We start from the raw sequence: 15,912 nt of genomic DNA on the forward strand, positions 1-15,912 counted from the left end.
ACTTGAACAAGTATTTAAAGGGCAAACAACAATTATTTTTATTTCCCAACTGTTTGCTATTTTCTTTTTCTCCATTTTGAGTTCCTCCTTGAAATGAACTTTTCATTATTAACTGAAACCAGACTTAAAAGCATTGACAGTGGGATTGAAAAAGCATTTAGAAAAACTTCCTTGAATGCGACAAGCAAGCATTATAAATCCAAACTAGTCTTTCTTGCCCCCTCCAACTCCCAATTTCCTCCTGTCTAATTTCCCCCCCCCCTTTCATTCCATCACTGTCACCCTCCCTCTCACTCCCGGCAGATTAAGGCCCATCCTTGTCATCCCATAGGGTAGAGAGCTTTGAATGACAGCCCAGTTCAGCTTCTTGACACAGGTCCGTGCCCCCGTCATCATCACTGATTGTCCCACGCTGGCCCCTCAGAGTGACAAGCGCCTGCAGAGACACTTACTCCCAGTGAAGACCAAAAAAAAAAAAGCCCACGTCCAGGATTGGCCCTTAGCTCTCATTTCCCCTTTTCTCTGCTCACTTTATGTAGTTCCACTCATCCGCAAACAGCAAAGCCCCCATTAATATGATCAACATTCCACCTTCTCCCTTAGCTTCACTTTCCTCCCCAGTTTTTGTCCCACAAGCCCCCAAATGGCCTTTACGCTCCCCTGACGTAAACTCTAGTATCTCACGAAAGCAGACTAGTATTAATCTCAAGGAATCTTCCAGATCTTAATCAGGCTAATTAGTGTGTTTGTTTTAACTTAACACTGTTGACTCCTCTTGAGCGACTATCTTTGAGCGGGCCACAACAGATGGCTCAGCGTTCTTTTGGGAATGCCAACAAGAGTTGGGATTGAGATGTTTGATGTTGATTTAGTTTACCTTGGATCTTTTTTTTTTTTGAGAGAAGAAATTCAGTGATAAACTTCCAATCCATGATGTGAAGCAATTTAAGGTAATAAGACAAACAATATGTATTGATTTACACATTTGCAACAAAAAAAAAAAGGCAGTTTGTTTTAAATGTATGTTTTGGCCTATATTATACCAATAAATTTAAAAATAAAGCAAAATATTTTTTCGGAATTTAATGTTTTTGTTACGGTTGCAGTGATTGAACAATCAGTACAGAAAGTCAAGCAATAGGTGATTACCGAACATGACAGCGATGACTAAAGGACAAGTTGTCGTGTGTGTGTGTGTGTGTGTGTGTGTGTGTGTGTGTGTGTGTGTGTGTGTATCAGCGCTATCCAAGAAGGATGAGCACAGACTGTTTCCACCTGCCAGGTGCCGGGTCTCTAATCCCCCTCTCTGTCTGATTACACAAACACAAGTATACAGACGTACACAAGGTCATTTTTCTCCGTCCCTTACAATATCACCGACCGACATCGTCTTTTATAAAACAAATGTGAAAAGATTGAAAATGTGGTTAGAAAAGTTGTCTAGAAGTAGCAAAATGCCGCCACCACTATTTCACACAGTGTAGTCATCCGGGACTGGTTGAAGAAGCGTCTTCAGACACAATACTTTTCTTTGTTGACATCAAAAAAACATATTTTGCAAGGAAGCTTATGCACGTTGCCAAATCTCCACGGAAATCTGCTCTTTGCTTTTGTGTCGTTTTCTGGCCTCGTCTCCTTTTGTGGATTTTCTTTGCAATGGACGCCATCCCTCTGCGTGAGTCACATCATCCTGACAAGATCTCATGCAGGGAGGACAGCTTTGATATCTCGTGGATAAGAAGGCTTTGTAGAGACGCCGACACCTCCTCCTCCCACTCCGACTTGACTATACCCTCAAGGAGGTATGGGCTGGGGAGGTTCCTCTGCTTCTTGTTTATGATGTTTACGCCTGACGCGGCTCAGCTCCTTTCAGGTGAAAGAGCGGTCAAATGACTTTAAATGCTTTTTTCACTCTTCAGTATATCTTGCGTATTATTTTTAGCACACAAAACATCATTCACCAAAAATACTCAAGTTTGAATCCAGTAGAGTTATTCCACATGGTGCCACCTTGTCTACACCCTCTCCTCCACTCAACTTCCCAGGCTGTGATTAGATACTGTCAACCCTCCAGCCATTGCTAAACACACACTCAGGTAGAACTCACTCAGGCGTATAATGTTGCTAAGGAATGTGACGAAACTGGTAAACTCACAGACACTGCTGATTCCGTGTCATCAAATATGCACAACTTTGAATGACGCACACTGACATGTACAAAACTAGGTCAAATAGTCATTTGGTCAAAATTCCTTTTAGATAGATTTAAGTCATCAACAATCAACATAACACATAATCCAAGTCTTATTATTTTCCCAGCAAGCCAAGACAACCTCAGTTATCATTACTATTCTAATTATACAATATAGTGACTAATCTCCTTGTTTCATCTTATATAATAACAGAGGTATGCAAATGTGTCGTCCAATTTAGCGTAATAATGCTGATAGTGTTAAAAAACAGTGGGAGGCTTAATAAAGGTGGATTCCGACTAAGTGGCTGTGAAATAAATGACTTAATAGCTAATTTTGTGAATTTATTCCGCCTAAAATAGAGCAATTTTTTATATTATTATATTGTATTATAATTTTTTATCAACTTCAGCATAAGTTGATTTTGTTCAAAGATTAATGTTATCATCCTAACCATGGGTGAAAAGACACATTATATTTCTTTTATGTTTCTGCATTGGTGTCAAGGCCAAGAAAACTCTTAAATCTTCAATAGAATGGAAATATTGTACGCGGGAGTTTTGGTGATGGAGATACTTTTTTCATACATAGCCACAAATCTTTGACCCGGCCGTCTGCTGTGCAAAACGATTGCTCGCTGCGCACTGAAGGGGCCCATCTTGAAAGCGGGGAGGCTGACAAGCGAGTCTTGACCCCGGGCCGAGGTTTGTTGTGGCGCGGCGTCTCCGGAGGGCTCGTCTGGAGCTTGGCTGCTCTCCGTCTGGGCCGCGCTGCTCTCTAATCAGCCTGACACTGCACTTACTGGGCTGACAGCTATGGCGCCAGCCAGAGTGGGGAGGGAGACATTGTACATGTGACAAGGCCCACCTTGGCTCCTCACTTGTTCCCTCTCAAGATAATCACTCCTATTGATTTTTTTTCTTTTTTCACCTTTCAACCTTTCCGAGGCTGCCTGTCCAAGTCCAACAGCATTTTTCTTACCATCAATAGGCATTTTTTCTAGTATTTTCCATTGTGGCATATGAAATGAATAAGGTCATGAATCAAGAGAAAAGCAGTAACTATGTCAGTAAATGAGCATGCCATCTAGTGCTGCGTGACGTTTACTCACACGGCATAAACTAGTTAATTGCATGCTGTTTGTAACCTTCAATCTTGGTATGATCCCCCGTAGTTTATAAAGACCTGGCAGCAACCACCATCCAGCATATCTTGCTTCAATGAACACATTTAGCTCCGCTCAAGTTATCTTCACATCTCAGCACAAAACATTTTGACACAAAATTATCAGTAGGCTGGAGTTTATTTTCTTGCAGTTTTTTTTTAAACACACTGATAATTTGTTATCAGCTTTCATCTTAATGGTAGTTAATTTTTGGGCAGATAAAATAAAAAGTTATTCAAATAAAAACCTAATTTAAGGGTATAAGTACCTGACAAGTCTAATCAAGAAGGCCACAGTCACAAAGTATTTAGTATATACTACTTCCCAACATTGGAAGTCACGTGACTTGGCTAGATCTTCAGAGGCGTGATTTTTACTGATCTTTAATCTCTCGCGTGACATAATACGTGATTCATCAGTTATTATTTCACAATGACTCATTTAGGAGACTTTTCCCAAAAGCCATACTTAGCCTCTAGCACTCCTCACTCCTTATTGACTTTTTAATGCAGCTCCATGAATAAAAGAAGCTCAAGAGTCATGGTCTCATATGCAAGGTCCCCGTTTTTCATTTTCAACCATGATGAATAATACAAGCAATTCATAAGCTGGCCCTTTTGAGAACACCTATGGCTGTTATTCATGATTGTGGGCAGCAGTGTATGCACAGGGAAACCTAAACCAAACGGTGAACGTGTGTGTGTGTGTGTGTGCTTCATTCCTTTACAGCTCCTATCAGTGAGACGATGCGTCACAGCCGGCGCCCTCCGCCACTCACCTAATTAGCTCCAGGAGCCTTTACATTATTAACAGAGCCCCTAAATCATTCAGAGGGGCCCTAATGTGCGTGAGCGGGTCTGTGTATTGGGAGGCGGGGCTACAGAGGAGGCCTGCGATAATGTCCCAACCCATTCACTACATGTCAGATGTCTAATTATTTAGCCCGGGAAGATTCAGGTAATGGCCTTCCTCTTATTCCCTCCTCCCCATCCCACAGTTTTATGATTGACAAGGTTCGACATGCCCCCCCCCTTTCCCTACACACACTGTGGAGACATAATGTATGATGGGATGGCATTGTTGGAATGTCTCTGCTCTAAAGGTCGTGCGTTATGATGAAGGAAGATGAGTACGAATGGATGCATAATGTTCTTTTTAATTAACAGGAGCGGCAGTGTTTGCTTTTATTACGTGCACTAATCATTTTAGGAGAAGATTACAATGATAGCACGAGTGTCATTTACGCTGGTTGTTATGCAACAGGAGCTTGATGAAAAGTCATTTGGGCCGCACAATGAATCAAGATTGCACACGAATCATGTTTGGCAAAATTACGGTTTGCAGCTGAACAATGGAAGCACCATTTTTGAATATCAATTTTTCATGGAAAAAAAAATCTGTTCATCAAAACAAGCCAGATGTTTTTATTACAAAAACTACATTTAATATTGGAAACCACTGTAACATTATGCATTTTTAAATAGAGGTCAATAGCAAATACTTTTTTTGATATTGTTGTGCATGTGATATTTCACTAGGCTTGAAACCAGGAGCGCTTTCCTTGGTAATTCCACATGTGTTTACTGGAATGTATTGTGTGTGTGTGTGTGTTTCCTGAAGCTCACCAGCAGCTCTGGTATGTGGATTTGGATTCCAACATATTTGCTGTTTTCTGAGCGGCCTTGTTTGCTCTTTGAAGGGAAGAATAGATGTGGAGGTCTGCAAGATGACGGTCATTCCTAGAAAACCATTTTCAAAGAAAGGGAACGTTTTCTGTATGTTGTGTGTAAATTCCTCAGTGGAAAGCTCTATTTACAGAAAGAAAAGTTTTTTCTGCTCCGTGCACTCATTCTAAGGTTAAATTGAAGCCTTTTCAAGATAACATTTTTTTTTTTCTCTTAAGTTTTCAGCAGTAGGAAATGGCCCTTATTAGAATATATCCCTCCTGCCGTCCGTTTTCAGTTGCACTTATCCTCATTGGGGTCAGCAGGGGCCTCCCACTGTTAACTTTGGGGCGAAAGATGGAGTCATAAGAATGTGATTATGATGGAATGAGTCTGGTAAGAATGCATTGAAAGCATTTTTATTTGATTCAGTTTTATGTATGGTAGTCTGGAGAAAAGTAAAAAATTGTGGATCACTTGAAATAAGAAAGTTTGAAGTTAAAAATTCAGATTTAATTCAGTTAATTATTTACACAAGTCCAAGCTCAAATATGTGATGGACTACCTCAATGTTTTTTTTTTTTACATACACTAAAAAGATCTCTTCTAATTAAAAAAAAAAGTACAATAAAATAGCTCACTTTCCATAATTACGTTAACGCTATAGTCAGCTTAAGTGAAAGCCATTTGAGTTGCCAATGTATTTGACAATGACATTTGTACATGATGGTAGACATAGTTGCATGGTGGAATAGGAGCATCTACCGCATCGTTGACTTTATATTGCCATTTGGTGGCTACTGCTGTTATGGTTAATCAGTTTTTAGAATATTGTCATAGCAACATTAGCACTAACTGCTTTTTGTGTCATTAAAACATACATGTTGTGCTGCATTATTGCCACTAACCTGTTTTACATCGAGTTGTATTTTGCTTTTCTGGTACCTGGATCTTGAGTTGTTATTTTAATATGTTTTCAATCCAATGAAAGTCTCGCTTTAAATTTATTTGAACCATTTTAAAAGATGCCAGCAAAATCATGTGCAATTGAAAGGCAGATACTTTTGCTAAATTGCATTTTGGAGGACAAAGCAGTCAGGTACAAACGTTTTTTTACTTTTTACAGCTAATTACATTACCGTCTTTTACAATAGTTGCAGGATGGAGAATAAAAATAATGACAAGAGTGAGGAAAAAGGAATTAGACAAGATCAAATTGTCAGGATGCTTTCGCAATGCAATTGAAGGTAACGTTCCTTTATGTCGTTAATCTGCTCTGCCCCTCCCCCTGGCTTTCAATTAAGAAAATTACTTTTTAGTTCAATTAACAATAATTCACGCTTAACTGAATCAAGTTTATTACACAATCAAGGTGACAACGGAGCCAGTCAGACACACGCATGCACAAACACACAACCGCTCATGCTCACAAACACACACATCCACACACACTTGCTTTTAGTTGACCCTTGCATACTGGGGCATGGGGTGAGGGGTGTGTCATGTTGTTGTGGGACATCACAGAGAAATATGTCACGGCATCCTTAGATGGAGGTGCCTCTCTGTCTGTGATCCCGGGCCTCAGGCGGCAGCTTGTGTCCCAGCGATTAGCTCCCAAATGTAGACAATAACACCAGCAGCCACATTGTTATAATCGCCATGATCTTGTTCACCGCAGTCCCCGTGATTCTCGCCATCAACATTTATTCGCCTTGCTTCGTACGGACAACTAACTTCTCTCCACTAATGACTTTGTTGATTGCGTAAATACGACAAATCAAATAGTAAACCTGCCCTGTAGCCAATTTTTCAATTGAATTTTTTTTTTTGATTTGAACCAAAAATTTGAATATTAAAACGCTGCCTTTTTATTTGAGTGTTAGATTTAAAAGCGTTATCAGCGTTTTAGAAAATTTTGTGGAAAATTTTGAATGAATCATTGATTTCCCTGCTGTTAATTAATTCGCCTTTGTTCCAACCTGGCTCTTCCTCCTTTTCTCCCCCCCCCCCCCCCCGCTTCAAAAATGATTTACACCGCTACAATTATTGGGTAATCTCCACTGTCATTACTCTTAACATCTGCTGTCACAATCCTGCACTCGGTGACTATTATTCTATGTGCTTACATTGGATTGATGGAAAAATCTCCCCCCCAATCCCCTCCCAGACCTCAACAGACAACTTAGTATAAACATATTTTCCATCGTTATTCATAAACAACACATCTTTTGTCTTCTCAACTTTGATAATAGAATAGAACAGCAAAACGCGGGTTCCAAGGTGACAACCAATGACCTCCAACTCAGTCATCTAGAGTTTAAACTCTTCGCTTCACCCAGTGGAGAATTCCACTGACACGGCTCCAACACCAGTGATTGAGATGGATGACCTGTTTAATAATCCGTGTTTTTGTATGCACGCGGACGTGCCCACGGACTCCCTAGAGGCCGAGGGAACGCGCTGTGACCCTGGTTGAATTTGGACACCAGAGGCCATGCTGGCAAAAGCTGAAAGGATGATGAAGGACGCCCGGGTCTGGACGTGAAAATGGGGATTAATGAAGCTCAGATAGAATTAATAGCAATGACAAACAATTCCAAAGGAGAATATGCCGTGGACATTGCTGGTTTTCAATCTCCTTCAATTTTCAGATCCCCGTAAGAAAAACCATCTCAGATTGATCTGCTCTTTAAATTCACCTTGTGCTTTGCTTTTAATTTCATGCTTTTTTTCACGTCTACCTCCCGCAGTGCACACACACACCTGAACAACTTATTAGTATGTTAAGTCAGGAAATAGAGCGCTGCTTTCGCCCCAGGCGGTGATCACACATTAATTCCAGATCACGTCTGCAGGTAAATGTTTACTTTGGACTGGTTAGACATTACAGGAGCCCGAAGGGTCATTAAGTTCTCGCTCTCACCTACAGTTTCTATTTATTTATAACTGTTGTGACACGTAACAATGGCTTATTTGTGTTTTTAAGAACAGGAAAAGTGCAAACAACCGTTGACGTGTTCTGGTTCAAGCGAGTCAGGATGTGGAATGCCGAATAAAATACCAGTTATGACAAAAACATTGAGCGGGGTAGCACAATACCTTCTTGGTAACATTTTTTTTGTTTCTGTCACTTCTCAAGTGGGCTTCAACTACTCAAGATGGAAAAAAAAAGGAGCGAAAGAAGGATCCCTCATGACAATGCCTTGCCGCTACCCTCTTTAGTGGCTTCAATTGTGGGTTGAGATAATAGCGAGCCTGGTCTACAGGCGAAAACTCTGGGAACAAGTGTAACAGGAGAGGATGAAAGGGTAACTGAGCTAATGTGCAATGACGGAATGGAGCTCCCAGGTGGGGACTCAACCCTGGGGGAGGTAATAGTTGCTGACAAAGCATGTGTGTATGTGTGTGTCACGAGGTGTTGGCAGGTGGATTTTCTTGGGTTCTCTCTTAATCAAGCATGATTATTTTGGAATTGTTCGTGGGAACTTTTAAGTTTGTACCTGATTTACTTGTTGTTTGAACAGACCAGTATGGGCATTTCCTCATGCCTGATTAATGATTTGGGAATGTGTAGCAAATTGTTGTGGTTTTGTCGTCATGGTTACAGTAACAACTAAGTACAAGGCTTTAATTGTCATGGTTGTCTGTTTTGTTTGAAACAGAAAGTAAAAATATGTAGGCGTGGGGTTTTAATGTTAATTAATGTCAGCAAAATAATGGCTGTAGTTTTGGCTTGAATTATTTTCCTAGTACAAATGCCAGATTTGAAATTGCTTCAAATCGATTTTAATTGTCAACTGACACAAACTACCTTAATCCACTGCCCCCCCTCAGTCAACCATGATAGAGCCGCCCTGGCATGTTTTTAGAACAGTAGCTCCGGTCCCGCAGCGAGTGAGTGCGGCTGACCTTGCTGCAAGTGCTACCGTTCCATTGTGAGAGGGGTGACCTTCTTCTTTTGTCCTGTTCCAAGCTCTGTACATCTGTGTCTGATCAGCAGCCCGCACAAGTCTACCTCAATCGGAAGTCAGCACAGCTGCTCCTCTCCTGTATCCCGCTGGTTGCGGTCTGAGGGCACACTTACTCCATGTGTCATCTCCAATTAAAAACCTGAACCTTTTTGAAACCCAAAAAAGAGATGGAGCTCGACAAACGAAACATGAAGAGTATAAAATCGAATGTCACTTTAGTCTGTTGACCCTTGTGCCTTTTTGTCCCATTTTTTGGAGTTGATCTTGGCTATCAGTTCGATCTATGTCTCGACAAGAAAGACCTGTCTGTACACATGACAAAATAAACACATCTGAGGAAGTTCTGCCACAGCGTCTTTTAGCCAGTGTGGTGGCTGAACAGGAAGAGTAAGGTTTCATTCAGCGAGGGCAGAGAAAGGTTAAGAACAAGGTTAAAAATCGAATCCTGCCTCAGGCGAGAATGGGATAGCAGTGAGAGCGAGACATCATTCGCACAGGTGTCGTTGCTGATTTTTGTCCCCAGTTGACCGTTCTAAATGAACCAGTCAGAGTGGTTCTTTTTTTGGGACCCTCTGGCCATTTTCTTTCTTCAGGTGGCCACTGAAAGGCTGAACACATGCAAGATTAAATCAGGCACAATTTAATTTATTTAGTTGCATAGTATTATTTATTAATCAATATCCATGATTATATTTGCAACATTATTGAAGGGTCATTATATTAACAGAAATAAATAGTGACTTTACCATAGCTTTGCACTTTGCAACATTGGTCCGATTTCAGAAGGCCAAACTTCTTATTGAAAAGGATGCACGGCAAGTGTGTTTTGTTTGTGACTGACATATGCTCGGAGTGTGTGAGAGAAGAACTGAGATCAACACTCTGCACATAGGGAGAGGTACAGCTGCTCGATAGCATTGCTTAGTTGCTGTGTGTGAAGTGAGTGAAAGAGCGTGTGTGTGTGTGTGTAAGAGGAGGCGATTGACTTCACGCAGGCGTAGCGGCAATGTGGCAAGTCAAGTGGCGAAGAAGGATGGAGGAATCTGCAACATTTGGTTATGTCACATTCCCACCACATTTCATTTTAATCACCTTTTTCATGCCAAAATCCTGAGAATGACAGCTCAATCTTTGTTTATAGAAACTGACCATCATGGCTGTTTTTAATATTTGGACGGCACATGAGCAACTCTTAAAAGAACACTTGAATATTCAGATGCCCTCCCACACGTGTCGAGCACACTTTAAGTCCCACACGCAGTTCTATGCCACTGGCAACCGTGTTATTCCCACCAGCTGTCTGAATGAATAAAACCCAGGCTTGTTGTTAAGTCCGTGGCTTAAAAGCGCTGCCAAAATGAAAGCTGGGCAGGAATAACGGCATTAATTCTGTGATTTGAGCCTCCGCTCCGACTCAGCATTTAAAAGTGCTTAAAAGTAGCAGCTGGTGTCAACAAGGTAATAAAAGCGAGACTCGAGGGATGGCTCTGCCTGACTGGAGCGAGATGGTGATACCACCGTGCCAGGAAAACAGAGGGGCACTTAGAGCAATGGAAGATGGGAAATGTAGTTCATGCAATGCCAAAGGACTATGTTCAGCTCTGTAAAGATTTGTTGTCAGGATTTCCAACATTTGACCGGTCACTTCTTAAATGTATATTATTTGAAGTCTTGTGGCTTCTAATTCACACACATTTCTCTTTACACTTTAAATCCAAAGGTAATTTATTATTACATTTTTAGTCAAAATAAGATATTTCTATCTTGTGGCATTAGTCCCTAAACCTCCGCATCATCGTTCTTGCAACCTTTCTGCCAAGTCATCCCTTCCCCACCCTCCCATCCACTTTTCTGCCCTTGTCTCTCTCTCTCTCTCGTTCCTCTCTGGCACTATCGTGATCATCTAAAAACGTAAGAGTCTGCTGGACACATGCCACAAAGTGCATTACGACCCACCGCCTCTCCTCTTGCCATTAGCTTGTCCTTTCTTCATGGCGTGGCTTGTAAATGCTTCAGCACTTGACTCTCCTCAACTCTTTGAGTCCGCTGTAAAACATTTTAACCGTCCTCACCATTTGCGGGAATTGGAAATTGTGTCGCATATCTTTATCAAGTATCACTTTCCAAATTTAAATGAATTTAGCTTACCCCAACAACAAACTGAGACAAAACATAAAGCCATGTTGGACCAACTACCGTATTTTCTGCACTATAAGGCGCACCTAAAAACTTCCAATTTTCTCAAAAGCCGACAGTGCGCCTTATAATCAGGTGCGCTTTATATATGGACCAATATTGAGCCACTACAGCAGATGTGTCCAAAGTCCGGCCCATGGGCCAAATGTATATCCCTTATATATGGACAAAGTTTTAAAATGGGCCACTCATTGAAGGTGCGCCTTATAATCCGGTGCGCCTTATAGTGAGGAAAATCCGGTAATTGGTATGCTAAGGACCAGAAACTCCATCTAAATTTTTTCAAAAAGCGGAGAGCATTTCATGAAATCTACACAGAGCTGTCAGTCAAAGTGTAGGAACAGTACAAGGTGTCCTGAAGGTTAATGGCTCAGGAAAGGCTGAGCGATTTAAACACCATATGGATAGGCTCATCATCTACAAGCTGTTCAAGGTTGAACCTAGCCGCAACACTGTAGGATTGAGATAATAGCCTCCTTCACCCAAATGTTGTTAAGCTACCAATCTCTTGTCAGTTGCAGAGGAACTGATTAGGACCAAGACCCTGTCGAGCAACTTTCTCCTTCTCTTGTCTCAATCTTGAACCCTTTTGTCAGTCCGTCAGGTACACGGCGCTCCTCACCCTCCGACCACACTTCTTTTTTCTCCTCGTTCCAAATCCTCCGCCTCCACCATTCTACTCCCTAGCCTTACACATCCGTCGGAGAGAGTGTCTCGTCCTCGCCGCCATCTGTTTCCAGGCAGCCTGTGAGCAGCGCTGAAATATGTAAGGCCTAATTAATTCAACCAAATTGTTTTAGAATAGATTAATACAATAATGGCAGCGCATGAAAGGTTATTTCAAGTACACCACTCAGCTAATCTCATCAAAGAGGAGATTTTGCTTCTCTGTGCTCCACAAACACACCTAGACTTCAAGATAGTGTGCCGGGAAATGCAATTTATAAACCGGTTGCCCGATATTTCGAAATGTAATATTCCTAATGACGGACATTCAGGCTGAAAGCAAAGATCGTTTTTAAAAAGTATTGGAAAAGTTGAATTGATGTCAGTGAAGTCATTTTCTCTGATGTTCTAAGCTGTAAACATCATAATGGGAAATATGAGCCGGTCTCAGACAAACAGATTATTTCATGAATTAAAAAGCGTATCTTCATGAATTATTTACGAAGCATTGCCTGGTCCAGACAGGTTGCTCTTGACCTCCGCTCAGTAGACACCAGCATGTGTGTGCGTTGCTCATTTTTACGTTTGTCTCCAAACAAAATGATGCTATAACTGTCACCACAAAAAAACAAAAAACAGAGAAGTAGATTTAAGAAGTTATTTTTATCAACCATTTTCTGCAATTTCTTCTGCTTTGGTTCCATGACGCTGTCGCTGGCTGTCTCAAACCTATTTATTTGAAATTATCAAATAGGTATGGATGGTTTATTGATTCGATTAAAGAGAACGGTTGGTTCTCGGTGGAGGCATTTACTCCACTGTGCTTTCAGTGTCTTTACTCCATAATGCACACGATCCATCATTGCAAGTCTGGTTCAAAGTATTGGTACGGCTTCGAGGTCGTAGCTTTTCAAGCAAGCAGCTCTATTACTTTTAAATAGCTTTCCCTGATCCTGCCAACCCCTTCTGGCTCGTGCGCTTTAGAAGATGAATCTGTGATTATTGTTCGTCATCTCGTCGCTGTTTAGTAGAGCAGCTGGCGATGCTTTCAATCGCATGACCTCGAGGAACACGACAATAGTCACTTTAAGGCATTTTCAATTATGGCAACGAATTAATTATGGAGTCTTCAAGTACTTTGTATGCATACTGAGAGAGGCAATCTTTTGTTGATGATTGTTTTTATGTTATTGTATACTGATCCCTGAAGGAGAAATCTGACCCTGTGGGTGACAAATAGCTTCTCATTTGCTACGCATCATATCGTGAATCTTTTTTTTGAAATTTTTCCCAAAAGTCTGCCAGCACTAAACTTTCTGTGTACTGTGGTACCTCGAAATTCAAACACTTCAGAGGTAGTACAGTTTTGAAAAGAAACAAACATTTTAGGATCGGCAGCAACTCTCCTGATAGCTCAGCATACTTGAACATGCTTCAGCTAGCATCAGTGTTTTGCATTAGCTAACTTCGGTGAAGTTGTCTTGGGCTTCACAGTTTTGAGTCTTGTTTTTTTTCGGGGCTCTGAGTCCAGCCACCCAATTGCTCTTCCCCTTGAGATCCTGAAACAGAACCTACCATTGGCCCGTTAATGCCTTGCTCACTTGCATGAGCCAGACAAAAATTAGGTTGTATAAAGTGTGCTATAATTCTTGATTCTCTGGTATTTTGACATAAATCCATTGTAGACACCTGGAAAATAAATCATTCTAATAATAATAATAATAATGGAAATAATAATAATAATGAAAATAATAATAATGATAAAAAATGAACAAACTATATAAAAGCTAGTATCACATGTCAGTCGTGACATCATATTCCCATTCGAGTAAGGGCGTGTCATCAGTCACCTGAAAAAAACTCCGTGGGGGATGAGACAGACAGGGAGAAGTCAGAAGGTTGCTGTTCATTTAGATTAATACCAGCTTCTTGTCCTCCCGAGAGAAACAAACTAACACATCCATTCCTTGACTCTCCGAGACGACTCCTATGGACCGCTGTGGTTCATTAATGCGAGTATAATAGCTCAACCACTTGCAATTAGTAATGTCTTTAAGACACGCATACACACATACACATCAGAGACACCTATGCGCACACACACTGACACGCGCAGTCACAAAGTGTCGCGTGCATTTTTTAAGAGGAGGAATATGATAATGAACCTGGCTTGATAGAGTAATTAACTGGGCTAAATGGAAATCCCATGAGGTTCAGTGATAGTTAGCAGATGTTCTCTGAAATACATTAAAGACCAGACGTCTTGTGGAAGGAGAGGAAGTGAGGGGGGGAAAAAAAAGCAGAAAGGATGGCAGCACATGGGACAAAGTTAGGTTTTCCTAATTGGAAGCGAATGGTCCGATCCTGTCGGACCCTCTGAGGGAGGTAAATCAGCTGACCAATCATGTGCCTTTTGATTTTTATGAACGTGAATTGTACTGTATGCTCCTTTTTTTATGTATCAAATATTTGTACTCTTTTCCATACATTGACATGAGTGCCAACCACCGGAGGCGATAGTTACACAGTATAGCTAGCTATCTTGCTGAGTCACACTGAGAAGAACCATCTGCTTCCCTGTATGAACTTTAGAACAAAGACAGCAGGCTGTCAAAGTTTCTATCCAAGTCGAAGGAAAAAAAAAAATCGGAATTCAACCACAAGAGGACAAAAAGACGTCGATACATCATAATTCACTGGACCTGAAACAAAAATAATACATCACAAATGGCTCAGGAATAATCCTGCTTTCATGCAATCTCATCAAAACAGCTCCTAATTCATCAGGATACTTTGCGTGTGGGCTTGAACTTTGGGCGACCTTGCTTTAAAATGTATTGATCACACAGTCTCCCATTAACTCCCCCCCGCCTCTTTAATCGAATCTTTTCTTTCTCTCCGCAAGGCACATCCACACTATCATGTAACCGTGCTGGAAAACCTTTTAGCAAGCCTTATTTTGACATCCTTCATGTGTTGCAAGAGTGCACTTGGATCCTCCACTGAGCTAATCTGTTCACATTAAGTGTGAAGAATGCCTGAGCATGAACTCTGTAATGAGAGGACAGTTGATAACAAGCCGTACAGTAAGACAGCGATGCAGGCTTCACTATGAGTTATTACTCCTGATGTCAATAACGTGGAGATATATTGCTGACATACTTACTATTTATAACACATCAGATGAGAGCCAGAAGGCAAGGAGTTATCTTACTTTTCCGTCAATTATTCAGAGTATGGTGAAAGAATTATATATGCTAGCTTGGCACCATTTCAGGCACCCCGTGGTGAAAACACAAATCAGACCAGGGTTTACTTACCCTTCACCTTTCACTGAGCACAAGGGTCAACTAAGTCAAGCATTTCTGTCAATCAGTGCAATCTTCTCAACAAGACCAAATCGCTCCCTGCTGGTTATTTATTACAATGCTCAATAAATCATTCACTTGGCCTGTGTAGGAATTCAATAATGCCTCTCCTTCCAAATCTCCTCTTCCTTTCATTGTGCTCGTTGGCAAAGCTCAAATCAACTACTTGATACCGAAAAGTTACAATTGTAATAAAATGCAAAAAAAAAAAAAAAGCTCTTACATTTGAACACGCTTGAGCCAGTCAGCCGACATTGTGGAAATTGGCAGCTCTATCAGAGTAGTATATCGCTGCTAGATTAGTTCTAATCAGATTTTTACTTTAAATGCATTTGCCTAGCACTTTAACCGCAAGCAAATCTGTGATGATGGTTTTAGCCCTGAAATCAAACAAGCCAAAGTGTCTAATGGAGTCATCAGGCCTCTCAGATAATCACCTTTATTTATTTATTTTTTTAGGCTGGCCACTTAAGTATTACATCTCTCTCTCTCTCTCTCTCTCTCTCTCTCTCTCTCTCTCTCTCTCTCTCTCTCTCTCTCTCTCTCTCTCTCTCTCTCTCTCTCTCTCTCTCTCTCTCTCTCTCTCTCTCTCTCTCTCTCTCCCTCCCTCAAATTTCCAACTACAAGGAGCAAAGAAGTGTCAGGAGATGTTTAATTAAGACAACAGATCAATTAACAGCTCAATTAGCC

The 15,912-nt window shown here is 41.1% G+C and overlaps 1 long non-coding RNA gene across 1 annotated transcript in view; it reads left to right on the plus strand.

The window, feature by feature from the left end:
* Window positions 1-15,912, plus strand: part of LOC148385280 (uncharacterized) — a 107,854-nt gene that overhangs the window by 15,849 nt on the left and 76,093 nt on the right. The gene's annotated exons all lie outside the window — the stretch shown is intronic.

This window comes from Syngnathus floridae, chromosome 16 (genome assembly GCF_059516105.1).
Source record: "Syngnathus floridae isolate MCC-2025c chromosome 16, RoL_Sflo_1.0, whole genome shotgun sequence".
Classification (NCBI taxonomy): Eukaryota; Metazoa; Chordata; class Actinopteri; order Syngnathiformes; family Syngnathidae; genus Syngnathus; species Syngnathus floridae.